We start from the raw sequence: 13,329 nt of genomic DNA, 5'->3' as shown, positions 1-13,329 counted from the left end.
CGTGAGAAAACGCGTTACCACAAGTGGAAAAGATACATCGAACAACGATGCTCTTCCAGACTGGGCAGTAGAGGAGGCTTCAATGGAAAAAATGGGGGCTATGATGGCTGAAAATGGCAACAAATTAATTGGACTCTATGACGAGATCACGCATTTTCTCACACAAATAAACGTTTACAGAAGTCGCGGCCTCTCGGACACACACGACCCCTGAGATGTGTGGAAGTAAGTAAAGAATGACGAGGGGTTAGTGCCCGTGGGCAAAGTGTGACATTATCCTTACTTTGTCGGACTATTCCACACTTCCACACCTCTTAGAAGTGTAGAACTAAGTAAAGAATGACAAAGGGTTAGTGCCTGTGGGAAAAGTGTGACATTATCCTTACTTTGACGGACTTTTCCACACTTCCACACATCTGGGAAGTGTGGAACTAAGTAAAGAATGACAAAGGGTTCATGACTGGGGGAAAAGTGCGACAATATCCTTACTTTGTCGGACTTTTCCACACTTCCACACCTTTGAGAAGTGTAGAACTAAGTAAAGAATGACAAAGGGTTCATGACTGGGAGAAAAGTGCGACAATATTCTTACTTTGACGGACTTTTCCACACTTCCACACCTTTGAGAAGTGTAGAACTAAGTAAAGAATGACAAAGGGTTCATGACTGGGGGAAAAGTGCGACAATATTCTTACTTTGACGGACTTTTCCACACTTCCAGACCTCTGAGAAGTGTAGAACTAAGTAAAGAATGACAAAGGGTTCATGACTGGGGGAAAAGTGCGACAATATCCTTACTTTGTCGGACTTTTCCACACTTCCAGACCTCTGAGAAGTGTGGAACTAAGTAAAGAATGACAAAGGGTTCATGACTGGGGGAAAAGTGCGACAATATCCTTACTTTGTCGGACTTTTCCACACTTCCACACCTCCGAGAAGTGTGGAACTAAGTAAAGAATGACAAAGGGTTCATGACTGGGGGAAAAGTGCGACAATATCCTTACTTTGTCGGACTTTTCCACACTTCCACACCTCTGAGAAGTGTGGAACTAAGTAAAGAATGACAAAGGGTTCATGACTGGGGGAAAAGTGCGACAATATCCTTACTTTGTCGGACTCTTCCACACTTCCAGACCTCTGAGAAGTGTAGAACTAAGTAAAGAATGACATAGGGTTCATGACTGGGGGAAAAGTGCGACAATATCCTTACTTTGTCGGACTTTTCCACACTTCCAGACCTCTGAGAAGTGTGGAATTAAGTCAAGAATGACCATGGGTTAGTGCCTGTGGGAAAAGTGTGACATTATCCTGACTTTGTCAGACTTTTCCACACTTCCAGACCTCTAAGATGTGTGGAACTAAGTCAAGAATGACAAGGGGTTAGTGCCTGTGAGAAAAGTGTGATATTATCCTGAGTTTGTCAGACTTTTCCACACTTCCACACCTCTGAGAAGTGTGGAACTAAGAATGAAAAAGGAAAGTACGGATCTTGTGGCCAGCACTGGACATTTGTGACTCAACCGAAGGCAAATGGAAAATAATGTTTGTCTCTTTTGATTATGTTATAAAAGAAATGGTAAACGTTGTAGCTGAGCAACCATGGAGTTATGGATGCACTTGGGAGGTTTCCTAAGCACTCAAGAAGCTAGAGTCCCACTCGGCTATTGCCTAGTGCGACTCTTACGCTTCTTTCGTGCTTAGCAACCTCCCGCGTGCATCCATAACTTCATGGTTGCACGCTGCACGTTTACCATTTCTTAATATTGGAAACACTCAAGCACAAAAACTTGGAGGTTATGCAGTTGAAGATCAAAAACAAATCAGAACTTCTAGCACACGAATAAGTTATACCAGATCAGCAGTGATTTTGTTACAAATAGTTATGGTACAGTGTACGTCCTGGGACTCATCTTGTAAGAAATCATGAGTCCCAGTTCAAAACACAATGAGTTCTAAGGGATGGTTCATTATTCATGGGAATGACCAGGTCGGGAAAAAACCGAACGGGCCTTGAAGATTTTTCTTTTTGTGGCAACGGCCTTTGTGTTTTTTTCTTGAACAAAGAGATCGGGCTTTAAAAAAATTATCAACTTATGCTAAAACTGTGGTAGAAACGTGGAGCTTATTTGGTGAGACTATACATGGAAACTGTATTGGTATTGAAATACACCCAATAAATTGCAGTACAGGGAGAGAGTAGATGATGCGCTAGTGTTAAAGGATTTTACAACTGCTCTCCCTGCTGAAAAAGTCAAAGCTGATAATGAGTAATCTTAAGGAATACCAATCTGCGACTCAGAATAGGAAATCATGTGTCCCTGGAAGTGCGACCATTAAAAAAATTCTACAATTCATCAATGCCCATTACAAAATTGGTGAGCTCTTTATGGAGTACTTGTACCATGACTGCTCTACCATGATCCCTGAACGTTGTTTGTTTTGTTCTAACAAAGGAAGCCTGTGCCAGATCCTGAAAATCCCACCCATTTTAAATCGGTCAATGAGAAACCAACTACCACACAAAAGGGCAACCTCGAGTGCCAGATGATTTTCAACCATGTGTAAAAAGAAAGAAAATGTTTAATGCAGGCACGTTATCAACAGAAGAAGAGATGCAGCACTATTCAGAGAATTTTGTCATAGAGACGCACTTGATCAAGACATTCATGTATATTGCTCATCTAGAAGATCTCAAACAACAAAGTGCCATTTTTAAGGGAACAAGGGGGTGCACAGAACAAAAGCGTAAATTGACATCCAAAACATTTAAAGAATATGCCTGGCGCCATCTTGTGGAGTCTGGAGATTTACAAAAGTTGCTTATGTCTGACCTCAAAAAATATCTTAAACATTACAAACTCATAAGCAGCTGCACCAAAGCTGAAAAAATAAGGTGAATGTTGTTGTGTGTGCTTCATGGTGAGGATGGTCAGTGGGAAGATATAAATGAGTCTACTGATGAGAAAGCAAAGGAAGGTGGAACGGAAGACGACAGCAAAGAAATTGACGCCTCAGGGGATGATGAAAGTGAGGAGGATATTGTCCTTGGAGAATTGTCAAGTGGGCCCGACTCAGAGCAAGACGCAGCTTCTGGCGAACGGGAATTTTATAGCATCGATAAAAGTGATAAGATATGGTTTGTCTTTCAAAGCGATTCAGAGGAAGAAAAATTATATGGTTTTGATTGAGTTTGTAAACAGTTGATGTTCTTAAAATTTAATGCAGGTTGCTATAACAAAATCTAATAAATCAATGTAGTATAATATATAAATTCGTTAATTTTTGCATTAGTTATCAGTCTTTCCATGTCCTGCTGATTCAACAGAGACCTGGAACATAGTATTGAATGACCTCTCGAATCGTCTCGCGAAGGTATTCTCAACACATTTTAAACACAGGTTTGTAGAAACTTATTCCTTTAAAAAGATGTCGAACACTTTCAGGGAAAATTTTACTTCACAAGGAGTTATATTTGGCGAGGTTGGAAAACTCCAAAGGTTCTTCCAAGTCATTGTATTTTATCCAAACATCCGAACATACACTAGTTGCTCCAGTTGTAAATAAATATTTCATGATTTTCACAAGTTACTCACTTCAAATCAGTGTCAAATTGAACAGGTGTTTGAAAATTTGACCACAAATACTGAACAGGCTACGAAAAAAACATTGTGCTTTTTGGGTGGGCTTTAGAAAGAAAGAGGAAGGCTGTTATTTTTTTCCTGACCTGGCCATCCTTATAAATAATGAACCGTCCCTAAATTGAAAATGCTTTGGCCTTTATGTAACCAGGGAGTTAATCTGAAGACAGACTCCAAACCTCTGTATTACAGTTAACTGAAATAAAAAATATACTCCTTCTATTTTAAAGTACAACAAAGACTAAAAGAAATTTATTATGCGTTGTTAACAACAACCACAGAAATTATGCAAACAGGATATTCTAGAACAACATCTTCATATTGGTTGACCAATCTTTGTGTCCTATGGAATGCATACCATGAATTATGATTTTGCATCTTTGGGGATTTTTATTCTTAAGGGAAGCAGGACTCCGAGGTGACAAAATCGTTGGATCAGTCAACATGAAGTGTCACAGTTTGATTTATTAATACAACCTATCACTTATTCATTTGGTCCAAATAATAATTAACAATTATTAGTCGTAGTAGTACAGAGAAGAGCGACTAAACTTATCTTATGACATTCGTTTGAAGAAGTTAAACCTCCTGTCACTGGAGAAGAGAAGATCACTGGCTGATGTGACTTTCTTATATAAAGTACTTAATGGCAACATTGACAGTAAAATAATAGATTTCCACTCAGAAGCTGACTGCTTCTCACTTAGGGCTAAGGACTCTTTAACTTTAAAGAAGAAATATGCCAGATCTAATGTCCTGAAGTATAGTTTTTTCCATAGAATTACTGACCAGTGGAATCAACTACCATTAGACATTCGTGTTTCTGATAATGTAAATATTTTTAAGTCTAGAGTTAGGAAATTTTTCAGTGATTTTTAAGTAGCTTTTATATTTCTGTATTTTCTCAAACTATTATTTTATTGTGTTTCTATATATTTTTAGATGACCTGTTTTTATATGGGGTCTAGGACTCCTTTACAGTTCATCCTTTGATTTTAATTCAAAGATTGTAATAAATAAATAAAATTAATAAATAAACAATTATTCCTCAAGCCTGAATGGGCTCTGAGTCAATAGACCATGAGGTCGAAGGCCATATGGGCTATTGACTCAAAGGCCATGAGAGCGAGAGGAATAATACTTTTAGTATAATCCAACTAGTTGGTCAAATGCTTTCACAATTGTGTACGTGAATAAGAAAGCCCTTAATATTAAGAAATCACAGCAGATAACTGGACATTGAATTGGACAACAAAGTAAACAAGACTCTTATTGAATACAACTATTTTCTTCCAAATTGCTTAGATACAAGTAGCCTACTATCCGTGAAGAGCGAGGAGAGACGGCTGTATTCAAAGGCAAAGACAATACAAGACAACACTCGACGTCTGTGCTAGTTGTAGAACTGTCAAGGACTGGAATGCTTTACCAAGCAAAATTGTTAACATTAAGTCTGCAGATCGATTCAAAAAAGTCTTATTTGAGTATTTGAGTCAATGATGAATTTTTAATATTACAGTAAATTAATGATTGATGCTGTGGAACTTTTATCCATTTTACCTCTTGTAGAAAATTTTTTACCACCATTGCTTTTAACTTTATTTCATTTTATAGATGGTTTTCACAGCGATGTCATCAAATGGTAAAGTCAAAATAGAGAGGTTTTACGAATTCTTATTTAGATAAACAAAAAATTAATCTTTGTACAAGTTTCTAGTCCAGTAGCATGTTTCATTTCGAAAATACAGCAATTTGAACTTCGGAGTTTTCATAGTGCATGGCACCGAAATAGGAATGCTGTCTCATTGAGAAAAAGTCTCTCCTCTTGATTTTCAGTAGTATAACCACTTCAAGTATTACAAGATATGTTTATGTGCACGTATGCTAGTTCTCGAGTGAAAAGAAAGAGCTTTTCAAGAAAATGTTTTTGTTGATATCTGGCGGCCATATTGGTGTACCAAAACGGTGCACCAATGTGGCGTCTCCATACAAAGCTCTTCAAAGGTGCGTGAAACGTTTCGGCAAATAACTCAGAAACTGTGAGCGACAAAGACCTGAGACTTGGGACAACTTGTTTATATATTAGTCTTTTACAACATTTTAGTTTCTTGGCTTCTTTCACTGGACGGTTTCCAATTTTTTTTTTTTTTTGCATGACAGTGGAAACGATCTATCAGGCGTCTTGGGTGATGGCAACCCTGTTGCAGAGACTACAGATTTTTGAATAAAGGTGACCAAAGGTCATTACTTGCAATAGTAAATCATGAAAAGATAAGTTTAAAGCTTATTGAAGCCTTCAGATACAAAACAACGTAATAAGCTTGGAAACATAAAAAAATTTAAAAACAGGAGATAGATATTTGTATCTGGGAACCCAAGTTCAGGTCCGTTGTTATTAGGATCTGATGGCCCCATATCGAGACCGAAAGTAGTAGGACTCGGAATCATCTGTGTGTTCTCATCCGAGTAGCTAGCAGCTATCATTTGACTTTCACAACTGAATATATCCATATTGTATTAAAAACTTTCTTACCTTTAGTAACAGGATATTGTCGCTTTGATCAAATCACACGAGGGAAGATCACCAAGAACTGAAAGATTCATCACTCACTTTCTGATGGCGGCCATTTTGATTTTAACACAACCTCGTCCCCAGGGTCTTCTCGCTTTCCTGTCGCCGCCATATCGAAAAGCGAGAGGACCCTGGGGGCGAGGTTGAGGAGTGCAGATGTAGCGTTGCAGTTGTGTCCTCCGTTGCAGTTTGGTCCTCTAGAATGCGTTTTTGTTTCTTCCAATCAAAGTGCGTTGTGATCGTGTCTTCTTCATGTGACTTCCCAACCAGGGGAGGGCTGTAGTATGAGTTTTGTTCGTTTCATGCATTGTCCTCATCCTGTGAAGACTTGTGTATGAAACAGTTTGGAGCGTTTTCCCTGATGGGTTTTTGGAGAATTTTACAGAAGTTTGAAGTTTGTTCGAAACTTTCCTCGGTCAACGCATATGTTCATATGTTGGAGAGCTAGAAAGCGTGGGACAAGGATGAAAGCACAATCAAAGAGTTCGAAGAAGAACAGTAGCAACAAGAATGTGCGGCGGCTCTGAGGTGGTACCTCACAGCCACCGTATTTTCGAGCTTCTGAGGTAAGGTGTTATTTGCAGTTCTTTCAGAGGCTTTTTTATATAAGGATTAGAGACATGGTACAGATAAGTTCAAGCTAGGTTAGCTCTAGTCTTGTTTTTATAGATCGTGAAGTTGTGAGCTTTTTTGATTTTACTGCAAATTGTAAGTTAAGTTACTGCTTAAGCTTATTTACCGAACCGGGCTTGTAAAAAAATAACCGTAACAAGAAAAAAACTGAAGCATTGTTGATGGGGATTTTGAAGTCTTTGTTTAGAAAATGATATATAAACACTTGATTTTAGAAAATAATAACCTATTTCAAAGTTTAGGCTGAAGAGTTTCCTGTGTCATGAGGGCCCTCAAATTAGCAAATTTAGGGATTTATAGTGCAGTCATTCAGGTAGCCGACTGCATGATTCGCTGAAAGTGGCTAAGAATAATAATGTCGAAATTCAATGTGGATGTGATTTGCTTTTGATTTGGAAGATTAAGCTGTTAGACTTTTTTGGATCGAAATTCTGCAAGAAATGTGAGCGCAGTTTAGCCTGCTTTCAATTTTTTATTTGGTCAACTCTCTAAGGTGGACACCTCTGGGATCAGAAATAAGGGTCTGTCTTAAAGAGATGTCGGTCTTTAGAGAATCATATAAAGGAAGTAAAGCAAAGTAGGGACCAGCTCTAGGTGTCCAAGGGATTTTGTATTTTAAGATTTAGCATGAGAGCTACAGTACTCCTGGACTCACTATCATGCTGAATTTCTATGTATACAAATGTAGAAAGAGGCATTTTGTGGATGTGAGGGTACATATGTCCCTAGACTAAATTGTAAATACTTTCAAATAGTTTCATGTTTTTGCATTTCTGTATTTAGCCCATCGTTAACGGTGTGTGTTGTCACTTAGTCTTCTGTCACTGTTTCAAGGCAAGGTCGCTTATCAGAATTTTACCCTATCAGAGCCCAGTGTGGGCTATTTCAATATTACAGTTAAAATGTTAACCTGCAAAGAAGTGTTGATACCAGTGGGGTTAATGTTTTCATACTCACACATTGAATATGCTGTGGCCCACTTAAGGCAGCACACAGAAACTTTTGCATACAGTAAAACCCCATGACACAGAACCTGGATTTCAAAGGTCAGGCAAAAAATTTAAATGAGACAACAAAAGAGGCCTATTGGCAGTTGGCGATTTTCACGAAAATGGCAAATTGGAGAAAATGGGGAGTCCTGCAAGAATCCATCAAAGGTTTTGCAAAACCTCAAATGAGGTGACAAAGAGGGAAATCTTCACAAATGGCGATTATAAGAAAATGGCTAATTTTGGGCGAAAGAGGGAAATTTCGGCAAAAATGGTAAGTATGGCAAAAAGTCTCTTGCCAAATATTCAAATAAGATGACAAAAAAGGGCATCTTGACAACTGGCGATTTATTTGGCAAGAATTTATAGGTTTGGCAAAAATCAAAACAAGATGACAAAAGAGGCATGTCGATAGTTGTGGGTTTTACGAAAATGACAAATTTTTCGAAATTGGCGAATTTGGATTCATCAAAGATCTGGCAAAAATTTTAAATGAGACAGCAAAAGAGGCCTTCTTGGCTTGCAATCACGTGACAAGGCTGCCATGTTTGGGGGGGGGGGGGTCAATACAATAGAATTTTTCTCCAAGAATTAACACGAAAATAGAGTTTAGTTCCCAGAGGAGAGAAATGCTTTTGTTTTTGACCGCCAGCATGGCCGCCGTGACGTCAAGTGCAAACCAGCAATATTGACAGTTGGCGATTTCACGAAATTGGCAAATTGAGATAATGGGGAATTGGGCAAGAATCCATCAAAGGTTTGGCAAAAACTCAAATGAGGTTACAAAGACGGGGATCTTGACAAATGACGATTATAAAAAGAAAATGGCAAATTTAGGCGAAAAAGGAAAAAAAATGGGCAAAAATGGAGAGTTCAAGGGTTTGGCCAATTACAAATGAGATGATAAAAATGGGCTTCTTGACAAATGACAATTTTATAAAAATTACAAATTTGGCTAAAAATCTATAAAAGTTTGGCAAAAAAAATAAGCAGGATGACAAAAGAGGCATGACGATAATTGTGGGATTTACGAAAATGACATATTTTGCAAAATTGGCGAATTTGGCACAGGATTCATTAAAGGTCTGGCAAAAAATTTAAATGAGACAACAAAAGAGGCATATTGACAGTTGGCGATTTTCGCGAAAATGGCAAATTTGAGAAAACGGGGAATTGGGCAAGAATCCATCAAAGGTTTGGCAAAACCTCAATTGAGGTGACAAAGAGGAAATCTTGACAAATGGCTATTACAATAAGAAAATGGCAAATTTAGGCGAAAAAGGCAAATTTCGGCAAAAATGGCGAGTGTGTCAAACATTCATCAAGGGTTTGGCCAAATATTCAAATAAGACGACAAAAAAGGACATCTTGACAAATGGCGATTTTACGAAAATGACAAATTTGGCAAAAATTTATTTAAGGTTTGGCAAAAATTAAACCAAGATGACAAAAGAGGCATGTCGATAATTGTGGGTTTTACGAAAATGACATATTTTGCGAAACCGGCGAATTTGGCAAGGATTGAGACAATGAGGCAACAAAACAGGCATATTGACAGTTGGCGATTTACACAAAAATGGCAAATTTGAGAAAATTGGAATTGGGCAAGAATCCATCAACGGTCTGGCAAGATCTCAAATGAGGTGACAAAGAGGGGAATATTGACAAAAGGCTAATTTCGACAAATATGGCGAGTGTGCTAAAACAATCATCAAGGATTTGGCCAAATATTCAAATGAGATGACAAAAAGGGGCATGTTGATAGCTGGCGATTTTTAGGACAATGACAAATTTTGCAAAGATGGCGAATTTAGCAGGAAGTTATCAAAGGTTTGAAAAAAATTTACGAAGAGATAAGAAAAAGGGGCATCTTGACAAATGGCGATTATAACAAAAATGGCAAATTGAGCAACAATTCATTCAAGGTTTGCCAAAATTCAAATGAGATGACAAACGAAGCATGTCGATAATTGTGAGTTTTACGAAAATGACAAATTTGGCAAGAATTTATAAAGGGTTTGGTAAAAATTAAAACAAGATGACGAAACAAACATGTCGATAGTTGAGTTTAACGAAAATGACAAATTTTGCAAAATTCGCGAATTTGGCAAGGATTCATCAAAGGACTGGGAAAATTGCCTGTTGATAATTAGCAAGAATAGCAACTTTGGCTGAAATGGCGAATTTGGCAAGAACTTATCAAAGGTTTGGCAAAACTTTTGAACAAGAGGACAAAAGAAGGATGTCGTTAATTGTGGGTCTTTACGAAAATGCCATTTTTTGCGAAATCAACGAATTTCTGGACAAATCCATCAAAGGTTTGGCAAAATTTAAATGAGACGGCAAAAACGGGCATCTTGTACAAAAAGCGTTATTAATAAGAAAATGGCAAACTTAGGAAAAAAAATGTTGAGTATGCTAAGAATTCATCAAGAGTTTGGCCAGATATTCAAATCAGATGACAAAACGTGGCATGTTGACAGCTGGCGATTTTTAGGAAAATGACAAATATGGCAAGAAGTTATCAAAGGTTTGACAAAAGAGATAACAAAAAGGGGCATCTTGACAAATGGCGATTATAACAGAAATGGCAAATTTGGCATCAAGACATATAAGGTTTGCCAAAAATTAAATGAAATGACAAACGATGCATGTTGACTGTTGCCGATTTTTACAAAAATGACAAATTTGGCGAAAATAGCGAATTTGTTAAGAAATAATGAATGGCTTGCCAAATGAGAAGGCGAAAAATGGCCTGTTGGTAATTAGAGACTTTTACAAGGATGGCAACTTTTGGCGAAAATGGCAAATTTGGGAAGAATATAACATGAAAGGTTTGAACAAAATTCAAATGAGATGACAAAAAGGGCCACCTTGACAATTACTGATTTGTCGAAAAGGGCAAATTTTTGCCAAAAATGGTGAATTTGACAAAGGTTAATCAAATGTTTAGCAAAAACTCATAAATGAGTTGACAAAAAGAAAGCATGTGAAAATTTGGGTACCAGTTGAGATTGAAGATCGTGTGGTCCCTGATCTAATGGTGCTGAAATGACAGAGAAATATCTGACAATCGACGTGACATTGTTATCAAGAAAAAATAATGCATTTTTATTGTCGTTGACGAAGAAAGGTCCTCTGACTGAAATACTTCCATCAATTCATCGAGATGGAATTAACTAATTAAGAAAACCGTACTAAAAATACGCTTGAACAAACGTGGCTATAGAAACGCAAGTAATTCCTGTAGTCATGGGTGCATCAGAAGTAATCAACAAAACAATGTGTTTGGCTGTTTTTGGCAGTAACCTGTGTACAGCCACCCTCTACGCTCAAAAGAAAAACTCGATGAGGGAAAAGATCAGTTTTTAAGCATCATTTTTTATTATGTTTCCCGCGAATTGAAACATAACTTATATATAGTATTTTCTAGTTTTCTTTTCTTGCTAATGGGGATGTGCTCCTGGATGAGGTCGCATTTTCACGTCTAGATTAGCTATAATGAGGTTGAACATTATAATGAAGTCGCATATTTTTGAGTAGGAATTCAACAGAAGATTCGCGTTTGAAAAGTTGACTTTATAAGGTAGATGCATAGAAAGAAAGTGACTACATATATTGTGATCGCGTAAATTATATTTGTCAAAAAGTGGATAAGATGACTTCTATAGGGTCCTCAGAATAGATAGTATAATAATGGGGTAGGGGTTCTGAAAGGCCATCGGAATTAACCCAGCAGAAATTATGTCAGTTTGACAGTCAGGATTCAGAGAAAGATACTAGCCCAAAAACGTAGAGACTTCCAAGTTATGGTTGACAGGACATTCACCCACCTATTTTCTTTAGAGCATCAATGCCATCACAGTGCAAATTAAACCGTCTGTGAATTAAAACAGTGAGATTTACCGATTAACCTCAGCTACAACCAATGAACGTACTCCTCCCATGGTATAACCCTTTCCGTTTCGACCAACTGCACGGACCAATAAAAACTGCCCTTTTCTAAAAGACAAAGACATCATTTGAAATAACATATGCGTTTCAAAAGATGGGCCTTGTTGCAAAGTCTTATTTTGCGACATTTCAAACTATGGTGTTGTTTCGATCCCACACTTTGCGTTATTGCAAAATACGGGGCGTTTAACTCTTCTGTTCCCAGCTCACAAATCACGTCCACTCAATTGACCCGATCGGCGTCAGAAAGTCATTCCTGGCAAAAAAAGGTGCACTTTACTGGGACCAAGGTTTGCGCTAACGCTTAATGTGGTCTGACAATTGTGACGTATTTTGCGTTAACTCAATCTGTGTTCTATGTTTTAAGACCAAGGTTTGCGCCAAAAAAATATCGCAAACCATGTCGAACGTAAAGAGTCACATTTTGAGATAAGTCGTTCCGTATCCTTCCAATAAACAGGGGAACCCAACGACGGTGTCCTCCCAAATACATTGAAAACCGCTCTTTTTAGGCTACCCAGAGTACAAATAGATCTTCAAGGGCTTCAGTACTATACTACCGTAAAATTCCAAAAAATAATCCGCGGGGCTTATATTTTTCAAAGGCCCTTTCTGAGGAGCTTATTTTTTGAGGGGCTTATATTCGGAGGGAAATTTGCGTTTTAAAATCGGCTAGGCTTATACTTGGAGGGAAATTTGCGTCTCAAAATCTAGGGGGCTAGCTTATAGTTAGACGGAAATTTCTGTCAATAATTTGCAGAAAGTGTTAACTGAAACTCGTCTTGAGGACTTAGACCTTTCTAAAACACAGCCATGCATGCAAGTAGTCCAAGTATACTTTGTCTATATGGACCGAAGAAATCCAAGCCAAGAGTGAGGAGTGAACTACGCAAACAGAAATAAACTGTGACACTTTCTGACTGCAATCATTTGGGGCATGTGATGGTTCTTTGGCAGAGAAGAAAATTATACATTTTTGCTTTGTTTTATTTTGTATTTGAGAGCGATTTCCAATTTCCGATTTCCGATTTCCAATTTTCCGGCTTATATCCGGAGGGGCGATTTTACGGAGGATTTTTTGCGTTACGAATATGGGGGCCTTATATTTGGAGGGGCTTATTTTCGGAATTTTACGGTATTTTCCTGAAATTTTATATGCAAATTAACGTATAACGAAAGTGAGAATTTTTCTGGTTCCTCTCTCCATCACATTTTCGAATCCGAAAATTTTTGGTGTCCTATTTTGTAAGAAAAATAAGCCTAACCTGGGCAGTAAAATGGGGAAATTAAACTTCAGAAAATCGTAGGGAATTAATTAGATAAGCGTCGAAAATTGTACGTAAATGAAACGATCACCTAAAAATTTTTAGCCTTCCTCAAGTGATAGAAAATTCTAGGCAATATTTGCTTCTCCGAACAGCTATTTTACAGAAATTTATAGTTGGGTTCCCCTGAGTAGTCAGTATTTTGCGACAGCGCGAAATGTGGTTCCCAGATCGTAGACTATTTATAGGCTTTGCTTTTCAGCCCAGGATTTGAGTTA

The 13,329-nt window shown here is 37.8% G+C and overlaps 1 protein-coding gene and 1 pseudogene across 1 annotated transcript in view; both read right to left on the bottom strand.

Annotated features, from left to right (window-relative positions):
* Positions 1–6,254, bottom strand: part of LOC140931127 (uncharacterized) — a 123,457-nt gene extending 117,203 nt beyond the window's left edge. The window contains exon 1 of the mRNA XM_073380874.1: positions 6,172–6,254. The gene's annotated coding sequence lies outside the window, so the exon portion shown is untranslated. The remainder of the gene's footprint in view (positions 1–6,171) is intronic.
* LOC140931125 (uncharacterized) overlaps positions 1–13,329 on the bottom strand; it is a 135,803-nt pseudogene that overhangs the window by 88,864 nt on the left and 33,610 nt on the right.

Source organism: Porites lutea, chromosome 3 (genome assembly GCF_958299795.1).
Source record: "Porites lutea chromosome 3, jaPorLute2.1, whole genome shotgun sequence".
Lineage (NCBI taxonomy): Eukaryota > Metazoa > Cnidaria > Anthozoa > Scleractinia > Poritidae > Porites > Porites lutea.
This window is presented reverse-complemented; position numbering and strand designations above follow the sequence as displayed.